We start from the raw sequence: 11760 nt of genomic DNA, 5'->3' as shown, positions 1-11760 counted from the left end.
TTGTACTTTTTATTCTAGAAGGAGTTCAAATGATTCCTCTGTCACATGTGGCCAGAGACTGTGACTTTCTTGTGGAAAGTTCTAGACTAGCAATGACTCCATTGACCTCTTACTACTTAGCAAATGGTCAGTTTGACCCAAGGAGGAGTGGAAGAATCACTACAGGCGAAAGATGAATAGCAAAAATCTTGGTGGTAGGGGCTGCCCTACATAAAGGTGCCACATCTTATTTTACATCCTGTAAGGCAGAGTTTGGTTGCAAAAAATGGTTGAAGTAATAGGATTATCCTCTAAAGAAATAAGTGTGCGATATGACTTTTTTCTTTATGATGTTTTAAGAAGAGAAATATTTCCATTTTCTTGTAACATTTGTTTCTTAAATTATATAGGACAATAGTCCTAATCTTTGGGTTGTAGACCTTGGTAGAGCTTTGTCTGAAGACTTAATAATGGCTCACAATGGACTACTGTTTTCATAAGTATATAAATACTCTTGTAATTAAGAAAATACAAATTTATTTAAAAATTTGTTGCTGGCAACTGCCCATATACCCAGGCCTACCCTGGGGTCATCAGAAGATAGTTCCTGTGCTCTCTGCCTGAGAGTTTTCTCTGTCCCCAGGAGTGAGCTCAGTTCATGGTTGGCAGGTCAGAAGGGCTGGAGAGTTAATGCCCATAGGAACTACCCTCATGCAAGGAGGAACAGTAGTTGGTACATAAATACTCCAGGTTCTTTTTCATGTAAGGGATAATTATAAGGTGCATAGTTCATCGTCTCTCTGAGACTCCTTATTGGGATTGAGCCCCAGTTGCCTACAGCAGGAACCTACCCATGAACTTATTCTATTACATTCTTTCCCTTCCCTACCTTACTTCCTCATTCCCCTGTTGTGTTTCTTGGTGTCACCTCCAAAACAAACTACTTGTAGTCTAATCTTTGTTTCAAAGGTATACTTGAAGGAACCCTAAGGCAAAACCTTATTCATTACTAGGAAATTTTCCTTATTATGGGCCTTCTTATATAGTTATGACAAACATTACTCTTTATTCTCTGTGTGTGGTCGGGGAATGGATATGAATCTTGCTTTAGTTTAAAAAGGAGTCCTTAAACACAGTAAAATTAGGAGTATGGACTCAAAGAAAAGTGACTATTTGGTTCTCATGAGTGTTCTTACACCTAAAACTTTTTTGGACATGAAGTTTAACAATACCTGGATACCTCTGCTACTAATGCTAAGTAACCTTGCTCCCTCTCTTCCTCTTCCTCATTATTTGGCTATGCATTTTTAACAGCCCTCTAACATACAACCCTCTGATATACATGAGTGCTAGCTAATTAAATTTTTTTTTCAGAAAGAGAAAGACATATAACTTCTTATACCGTAACTGCCATAAAGGTAAGGTCACCATTGTTTCAACAACACCCAGAGCAGGGCATGATACACAGTAGCAGCTCAATAAATATTAGATTTTTAAAAATGAATGATTTAAGAAGTCAACAAACCAATTGACTAATGAATGAAATTACATGCTCTGGACTTGGTGTTGGTCTGGGCAAGGCAGTACTCTCAAAATGTAAACTTCCATGTGTCATAGCACCCAACAGAAATCCACAGTGATTTATGTCTCTTCTTCTCCCTGTGTCCCCAGAAGGTTGCATCGCCCTTGACAGGTTAAGGTGGTTACAACACTTGGGGATGTTTCTATGGAATACAGAAAAAGCACCCATCTGGGCCTGCAGCTGGGTGCAGAAAGAATCTGTGCACACTGATTTTTTTTCCCACGTACATTTCCTTGTTCAGTTTTGATCACAGACTTCAAGTAGGACATTAGCAGTACTGGAAACATCTTCAGTAACAGCAGTTTGTATAATTGAGGGGCTGGAGGACTCTACTGAGTAGGTTTTCTAAGTTCGTCTTCAAAGACAGATCCTAACGTGAGTGCAAGTTTGAAGCTTATAAAATCTGAATGTATATAGAGACAATTAGCTTAGGCTTGTTTGTTTTTCAAATTCTGGAGTGAAGAGTCACCCTTTGGAACTTGGAAAAGATAGTTTCGTTCAAATTAAAGGCAGCAATGCATACTTTACATAGTAGACAGTAAATGTGAAGGACCTATTTTCCAGGAGGGTGTATGGCTTCAAAATATTCATGACTTTAATAAAGTATTAGATGAACTCATGGGTGGAAGATTACTAAGACAAGTAAGGGAGGTTTCAGGCATGATTGGGCTTTTAAAGTCAATAAAGAGCGAAAAGTACCAAATAGGGTAAAACATCAATTTGGTACCATTAATATCATTTGGAATACTGGTTGCATAGTGTATGCTATTTCATATGTTATGCTGCTGTGTCCCGATGAAAGTGATTAATAATACATACCTTTTTGCAAATGTGGTGAAAGGCTATGAACAGTGCTAGAGAATGGGATAATTAAGGGCATATGTGAAAGTAGCTATAAGTCTGTGGGCACACATGCTGGAAATAAGTCACATTATTGGATCATATACCAAACCCTTTGTATTAACTGCCCTGACTCTCTTCAGTTATCACCATCAAATTGCACCATAGAATTCAAATTTCTGGTTTGGGGTTGTGCAGGAAAATGTCACATGACCACATCTGTTGGGGGAGACAAAGCTGGGGAGAAAATGTGGTGATAGTGATTAAGGACCCCAAGCTATACTGTCTCTGAGGAGAAAATACATCTTTACATGGGAGAAAAGCTGCTTAGGGTCTGAAGTCATGGTTTACATTTTATCAGTTGGATCCCTTAATTATGTTTACAGTATAGAAATAAAATATACTTTCAAGACTCTTGCATGAGAAAACGAGCTTCAGATCATGTTTTCAAATTCAATGCTAATCTTTTTAGCCAATGGTGCTGAATAAAACTGTTGCTTTATAAAACTGGGAAATGGTTTAAGTGGCCATGATCTACACATTACATTTGTTATTTAAGGTCATAACTTGTAAAGTTACATTTTTAATTGGGATGTCAAATCATTGCCTCTCATCTGCTTTTGAAGTCTTAATTGCCAAAGGGAATTGTTTTGAATAAAGTTAATTTTGGAAGTTAAATTTAAGTCCCTCCTCATATTGTCAATCAACAATTCCCCCAAAAAGCATAACCATATGTTTCTTATACATAAAAACAAAACTATATACTCTCCCATTTTCTTCAAATCTCTAAGGTAGTTTTTGCATGCAATGAAAGATTTATGCATTGTTGTTTTTGTCAGGAGTAGAAAAATATTTTCTCAAGGTTAAATTATCCAACAATGGTGGTATATAAATACTGAAAAAAGTTATCAGGGAAAGTTCTGGAATTTACTATAAAAATGGTATAAATACTAGAAACTCACTTCTTATGAGATGTATAAATGTGAGAGAGAACTAACTGGATTTTATTCTCAAGTTATTTTGCTTATTATAAATAAGATTTATGGGGCGGCTCAGTTGTTAAGCATCTGGGTGGCTTAGTCGTTAAGTGTCTGCCTTCGGCTCAGGTCATGGTCCCAGGGTCCTGGGATCGAGCCCTGCATCGGGCTCCCTGATCTGCGGGAAGCCTGCTTCTCCCTCTCCCACTCCCCCTGCTTGTGTTCCCTCTCTCACTTGTCTCTCTCTGAAAAATAAATAAAATCTTTAAAAATAAGTAAATAAATAAATAAATAAATAAATAATATTTATGACCTTTAAACAGTACCATATAAGCTTAACAGTAAATATAAACAACTAAAGTTGTTTTTGTAATGCTTTGTGATGACATTATACTTGTATGAAATAATTTGTTTTGTTCTACCTATATGTGCTGTGGGGGGTATGAATTATCTTTTGATTATGGTCAATTTCAATTGTTTATAAAAATGGACAGAATATTACCATAAAATCCCTTGTTCCCATCTTCCACCTTCAACAATTATTAATTCATGGCAATATTTCTCCCCTTCCTCTCTTATTATTTTGAAGAAGCTATAAGACATTATTTCTTTTTACCCATAATTATTTCAGTATGTATCTCTAAAACTGAGAACTCTTTGTTAAATAATACCATGGTATCCTTAAATGTGCTTTTAAACTTTTGTATTTATAACTGGAAAGGCAAACTGATCCCTTTCAAAGATGAAAACTTTGCTCTCTTAGAAAGAGTGCATCAAAAAGAGTGTCTTGCTCTGGATGAGTGATTATTGCCAAGAGACTATTTCATGTAAATTGACAGTTACATGAGAAATAGCTCTAAAGAACAATGCACTGCAATCAGCAAAAGGTCATGGGTTATGCTTTCCCCTTCTGATTGGAGAAATAAAATTTCAGAGTTCATACCAGTAAATATGGAGGTGATGAAGCGCTTGCTCAAGTTTCTTTTATATTTGCTATGTTAAAAGTAAAAAACAAAAAACAAAACAAAAAGTAAAAAACAAGAATTTGTATGTCCCCTTTGTAAATATATTTTTTAAAGATTTTATTTATTTTAGAGAGAGAGAGAGTGCAGGGGGAGGGGCAGAGGGAAAGGGAGAGAGAGAATCCTAAGCAGATTCTGCGCTGAGTGCAGAGCCTGACACAGGGCTCCACCCCAGGACCCTGAGATCATGACCTGAGCTGAAATCAAGAGTGAGACACTTAACTGACTTCGCCACCCAGGTACCCCCCTTTGTAAATATTAAGAAGACATCTTGCAATACGGGTCCAGTCATAAATATATTCCAGGAAGACTGGTTCTTAAGAGTTTCATATTTCCAGCTCAAGTACACAAGAGCTATATAAAAAGTGATTCTTAACGTTATGGGTTTGTGAAAAAAAAATACAGTTGACCCTTGAACAACATGGGAGTTAGGAGCACTAACCCTCTGCATAGTTAAAAATCCACATATAACTTTTGACTCCACAAAAACTTAACTGCTATTAGCCTACTGTTGACCAGAAGACTTGCTGAAAACATAAACAGTTGATTAACATATATTTTATATGTTATACATGTTATATATTGTATTCTTACAATAAAGTAAGCTAGAGAAAAGAAAATGTTGAGAAAATATATTTACAGTATTATACATATTTATCAATACCAAAAAGATTATGTTGTCTGTTACAAGATGAATCATTTTTTTGTCAGTACCTCCACCAATATTGTCTTATATGATACAAAACACTGTAGATGTTATACATATTATTAGTACTGGACATCAAACATGAAAAGTGAAAGTGGAAAGTGAAAGTGAAACATGTTAAAAAGAAATATTTATTTATGGGTATAACACATTCATATATCAATAATGAAGCAGCAAAACAATTGCTTTATGATAGCCTAGTAAAATTGATATGATTGCTTCAGAGTAGCCTAGCCTATACACTAATGAATGAATCATTGTAAAATTTTATGGCATACAGTATTATAGTAATATTCATAATACAATATTGGAAACACTGTTACATTTTTAAAAACTACCTGTGATGATAGGCTGATACACAGTTTTTCCAATTATGAGGGGAGGCATACTGTATGGTAATAGAATTCTTTGAAAGCAAAGTTAGAGAACAGAAAACTAACACATTGTTATTTCTATATTAAATACCACTCACCTTATGCCTATGAAAGGATAGATTATCCACTTCCAAGATTTGCACACGGTGTTCTACACGATGAATACTTAGGCAATGATGACAAAAAAAAAAATCTCATACATTTCTTGCCATATAGTTATTAGATTTTCACAAGAAGACACACACCTACACAACAGATAAATTCATTAACTGTACAGCATGACGATTATTTACTATTTGTTAAGTGGAAGTGGAACATCATAAAGGTCTTCATCCTTGTCTCTTTGTGTTGAGTGGGCTGGAGAGGAAGAGGAAGAGGAGGGGTTGGTCTTACTGTTTCAGAGGTGGCAGAGGTGGAGGAGCTACAAGGGAAGGAAAGAGCAACGGGCCCACTGGGTGTAATTTTATGGAAATACATTGTAATTTCTGTCTGACTTTTTTCATTTCTCTTAAAATGTTTCTATCTGGTGCCAATCCTTCATTCACTGTTTGCTTTAGTAATTTTGCTTTACAAAACCAGTGCCTGTATCATATGATAAAATAAAGGAAATTTTCAACTTTTAGTATTTGTGGGCCCTGCTCATGGGCTCTTAGGGAAGCTATGCTTTAACATTTACCAAGGTCAGAATGACTTGGCAAAACCTCAATGCATGGGATCTCTTTCTGCCCCGAACCAGCATTGTACATCTGCTTCGTTGTCTAATGACCTAAAAAAGAACATTCCAAACATAAAGATATGACCTCCCTGGTTCTCATGAGAGTGACATCATACAGACCTGCTCATACTAAAAGCTTAAAGTTTATAACTTTCTGAAATGTCTTTTGTCATGATGATTTGTAACTTTTTATGTAAAAAAAAAAAAAAGTATATAACCCTGCACCAGGTATGCCTTCCCCAAAGCACTCTCTTCTTTGTGAAGACTGTGTATCTTGGGCAGCTGTCCTAACTTGGGCTTGAATAAAACTCACTTTCTTTCTTTTAGAGATTCTAAAAGGGTTGTTCATTTTGTGTTGACACATAGAAGGGTCCATGTTGTAGAAGAAGTCAAAAGCAGTCTTGAATAATTGAAACCCTTGTGCCAGACTGTCTAATATCCATTTGTTTTCTGGCACCACTACTTCTACATTTTCTTCCTCATCATCTGGCACTGGTTGGGAAGCACTCATCTCAATCAAGTCATCTTCTTTTCACTCCTCTGGCGTGGTGTCTATTAGGTCTTGAATTTCTCCAAGATCTATACCTTGAAACCCATTACTCCCCACTTTTTTTTTCCATAGCCACAATTTCTTTCATGATTTCCCTGACTGGCTCTGTATAAATCCTGGGAAGTCATGGAAAATATCTGGACACAGTTTTCTCCAGCAGGAATATATTATTTGGGGCTTAATGGCTTTCATGCTTTTCCTATAGCAATGATGGCATCTTCAATGGTGTAATCCTTCCAAACTTTCATGATGTTCTCTCTATTGGGGTTCTCTTCCATAGCATTGACAATCCTTCCCATAGAGTATGTGTGTAATGAGCCTTAAGTGTCCTTGTGACCCCTGATCTAGAGGCTGAATTAGAGACATTGTGTTTGTTTGGGGGCAAGTAGATCACTTTGACACCATTGATGTTGAACTCATGGGGTTCTGGGTGGCCAGGAGCATTGTCCAATATCAAAAGAACTTTAAATGACAGTCTCTTACTGGCCAGGTACTTTCTGCCTTCAGGGACAAGCATCGATGAAACCAATCCAGAAAGAGGCTTCTCATTGTCCAGGCCTTCTTGTGGTACAACTAGAAGACTAACAGCCAGTGTTTATCTTTTCCTTCAAGGCTCAGGGGTTAGCAGCTTTATAAATAAGGACAGTCCTGTTCATAAACCTAACTGCATTTGCACAAAACGGTAGTCAGCCTATCCCTTCCTTGCTTAAATCCTGGTGCTCATTTCTCTTCCTTACTAATAAACGTCCTTTGTGGCATTTTTTTTTTTATCAGAATAGAGCAGTTTCATCTGCTTTAAAAACCTGTTCAGGCAGATACCCTTTCTCCTCAATGATTTTCTTAGAGGTGTCTGGGAACTCATCTGCTGCCTCTTTGTCAGCAGAAGTTGGATCTCCTGTTATCTTGACATTTTTTAAGCCAAACCTCTTTCTATAATTATCAAACCATCCTTTGCTGGCATTAAATTCTCCAGCTTTAAATCCTTCACCTTCCTTTTGCTTTAAGTTGTCATATATGAATAAATGTCATATAATGATTTGCTTTTTCTCAAATCATATTAGAATCTATAGGCATGGCTTTCTTATAGCGACCCTGTACCTACATAAAAGCTACATTTTCAATACCAGATAAGAAGATATTTTGTAAAAAATGCAAGGTTTTCATACCTGCTAGTGTTGCTGCAGTCATGGCTTCATGAATTTCCTTTTCTATTTTTACAATGATCCTTATGCTGGATTCATTTATCTTGAAATGGTGGGTACCTGCAGTAGCAGACCTCAATCAACAGTACATATCAGGCAATTCAACTTTTTCTTGTAATGTCATGGCTTTTCTCTACTTCTCAGGACCACTTCCAGCATCACTGGTGACACTTTGTATGGGTCCCATGGTGTTATTCAAGGTTTGAGGTATTACACACAACACAATGAAAAATACATGAGAACCACGAGAGATCACTTTTTGCTGTGGTACACAATTTACTGGAGAGATGAACTGCCCACATGGGTATGGTTAACATTGCATGTTGTTTTAAGTGGATACTCACAACACTTGAGCTCACGGCAATAAACAGGAAGTGGCTTTGATACTATTATGGTAGTTCTATAGTTAATTTTATGCAGTTATGATTTAATACTGCATCTTTATGTTTGTTTCTATTTCTCTCAACTGCAAATGGTGTCATGTATGGTCCATATGTGTGCATAAGTTTCAATAAATGTTAACTTTTTATAATAGCTTTGTATATACGTTATGATAGTAAATGATAAAATTGGCTATATATATATATACTGTACATTCATGATATACCTAACTTGTTATTAATTTTTTGATGTGTCCCTGCTACATGGTTTGTCTGAGAGATTTTTCAAATTGTAGCAAATCTCCAAAAATTTATCCAATATATTTATTGAAAAAAAAATCCATGTATAAGCGGATCCATGCAGTTCAAACCCATGTTGTTCAGGGGTCAACTATACTGTGAAGAACTCAGTTTTTTCTTTTTCTTTTTTTCTTTTTCTTTTCTTTTCTTTTTTTTTTTAAAGATTTTATTTATTTATTTGAGAGAGAGAGAGAGTGAGCACGAGACGGGGGAGCAGGAGAGGGAGAAGCAGACTCCCTGCTGAGCAGGGAGCCCGATGCGGGACTTGATCCCGGGACTCCAGGATCATGACCTGAGCCGAAGGCAGTCACTCAACCAACTGAGCCACCCAGGCGCCCCAGTTTTTTATTTTTCTTGAAATAGTAATAAATAATAACTTATTTAATTATGATGATTGGCAATGCTATTTTATAATTATCCTTAGGTGTTTGGCATACTCCTCCTATATGAAGTATATGAATATATTAAGTTTGAATCATATGGAATTGCTCTTTTGTCCATCAAAATATTTAAATATTGGCAAAACCATGTAGCTCAATGTACGCATCAGTGACCATTTGAGGGAAAGCCTGGCATGTCTTCTCTGCTTATATTCATGTAAAATACCACTTTTCATCTGTTAGTAGCATTCTTTATTTCTTAATTAGTTCATAAACTATCTCCTAAGAGCAGAATTTACAAATCCAAAGACTATATGTGAAAACAAAAATCACATCTTAGAACCTAAGAAGTGTAGCCTTAGGTGAGACTTCAAAGGCTATCTTATTGTGGTAAACATTGCCAATTGTCCCCAATATTTTTTGCTATCTCTTCTCTCTACATCATAGAAATTACCATATTTAGCTGAGCACATGGCCACCCAATACAAACAGTTGTATGCCATGTATCCCTTGCAGCTAGTTGGGCCAGGTAACTAAGTTCTGACCAATGGGATGTGAGCTGAAGTAATAAGTTTCTTCCTCTTTACATTCTCTTTATCTTCTTGGTAGAATGCAGAGGTGGTAGTAGTGGGCCATCTTGGACCATGTAGGTGATGACAACACCCTACCAAAAGACTAGCAAGATGGGAGGAGTCTGGGGCCCTGTTACCTGAAGTTACCCCACCACCCTGGGATGCTTATGCTCAGACATCTACTTGAGAGAAAGAGATAACTTATGTCCTAACTAATATACTAGTCCAATGCTCTCAGTTTACAAGTGACAAAACAAAGACTCAAAGAGATTGAACTTGCCCAGAATCACTCAGCCAGTGTGGCAGTGCTTAGAGTCTAATTCAGGCCTTCGAGTTCAATGCTCGTTTCTCATCTTCTATTGTCTCTGTGAAAATGAGACCACTTAAACACAAGAATTACATGTCAAAAAGTCACTTTGAAATTTAAACTACTGTTTTTATTTATTGTTGATAATGTCCTTTCACTAAGAATGGAGCTTTGAGCTAAATTAGATGATTTTATTCAAACACAATGAAATATTAGACATTAAATTCTTGAGTTTCACTGCCACATGTAAATTTCATTTTATAATTGCCCTTCTCAAGTTTATAGCATTATGCTTAAATTTCTTTGATCATAAAAATGGAACCAATGGATGGTAGAATATGCTTGTAGGATTTTCAAACATTACAAATGGCTCAGCTTACTCTAAATAGCCTGAGGGCAATAATCAAGATGAAGTTATTTCTGTCAGTTTTGGGTGTGGTTTGGATAAGTCATCCAACCTCTTCCCTAAAGTTGACATTGTCTCTTGAGTTAATAAATTTTGGTAGTCAAGTGTTCCATCTGTTGTGGTTCTTTTTAGGGAAATGAACATGTATGTATTAGTTTCTAAATAATAAATCTTAGTCAGGGGTGCCTGGGTAACTCAGTCGGTTAAGCATCCAACTCTTGGTTTTTGACTGAGGTAATGATCTCATGAGATTGAGCCCCACATCAGACTCTGTGCCTAGTGGGGAGTCTGCTTGAAGATTCTCTCCCTCTGTCTGTCTCGTGCTCTCTCTTTCAAATAAATGAATACAATTAAAAAAAATAAATCTTAGTCATCATCAAGGACTCATGAGTATCTAAAGAGAGTTTAATAAAGACAGTCTCTTCAATAAATGGTGCTGGGAAAATTGGACAGTCACGTGCAGAAGAATGAAACTCAACCATTCTCTAACACCATACACAAAGATAAACTCAAAATGGATGAAAAAACTCAATGTGAGACAGGAATCCATCAAAATCCTAGAGGAGAACATAGGCAGTAACCTCTTTGACATTGGCTACAGCAACTTCTTTCAAGATGCATCTCTAAAGGCTAGTGAAACAAAAGCAAAAATGAACTTTTGGGACTTGATCAGGATAAAAAGCTTCTGCACAGCAAAGGAAACAGTCAACAAAACAAAGAGGCAACCTACAGAATGGGAGAAGATATTTGCAAATGACACTACAGACAAAGGGCTGGTATCCAAGATCTATAAAGAACTTCTCAAACTCAACACAGAAAACAAATAATCAAGTAAAAAAATGGGCAGAAGACATGAACAGACACTTCTCCGAAGAAGACATACAAATGGCTAACAGACACATGAAACAGAACATGACTAACAGAAACAGACACATGGCTAACAGAACATGAAAAAATGTTCATCATCATTAGCCATCAGGGAAATTCAAATCAAAACCACATTGAGATACCACCTTACACCAGTAAGAATAGCAAAAATGGACAGGGAAAGAAACAACAAATGTTGGAGAGGTTGTGGAGAAAGGGGAACCCTCTTACACTGTTCGTGGGAATGCAAGTTGGTACAGCCACTTTGGAAAACAGTGTGGAGGTGCCTCAGAAAATTAAAAATAGAGCTACCCTATGACCCAGCAATTACACTCCTGGGTATTTACCCCAAAGACACAGATGTAGTGAAAAGAAGGGCCATATGCACCCCAATGTTTGTAGCAGCAATGTCTGCAATAGCCAAACTGTGGAAAGAGCTGAGATGCCCTTCAACAGATGAATGGATAAAGATGTGGTCCATATATACAATGAAATATTACTCAGCCATCAGAAAGGATGAATACCCAACTTTTACATCAACATGGATGGGACTGGAGGATATTATGCTAAGTGAAATAAGTCAGGCAGAGAAAGTCAATTA

General features: G+C 36.7%; 1 non-coding gene across 1 annotated transcript; it reads right to left on the bottom strand.

Annotated features, from left to right (window-relative positions):
• Positions 1-1636: 1636 nt before the first annotated feature.
• LOC118010645 lies at positions 1637-1759 on the bottom strand. The gene has a single exon (XR_004679279.1). It is a non-coding gene; the product is annotated as a small nucleolar RNA SNORA77 (small nucleolar RNA).
• Between the last annotated feature and the right edge of the window lie 10001 nt (positions 1760-11760).

The sequence above is a fragment of the Mirounga leonina genome, unplaced genomic scaffold (assembly GCF_011800145.1).
Source record: "Mirounga leonina isolate KUSES-001 unplaced genomic scaffold, KU_Mleo_1.0 Mir_101609, whole genome shotgun sequence".
Taxonomy (NCBI): Eukaryota; Metazoa; Chordata; class Mammalia; order Carnivora; family Phocidae; genus Mirounga; species Mirounga leonina.
The sequence above is the reverse complement of the archived record's forward strand: the minus strand, read 5'-3'. Positions and strand labels throughout refer to the sequence as shown.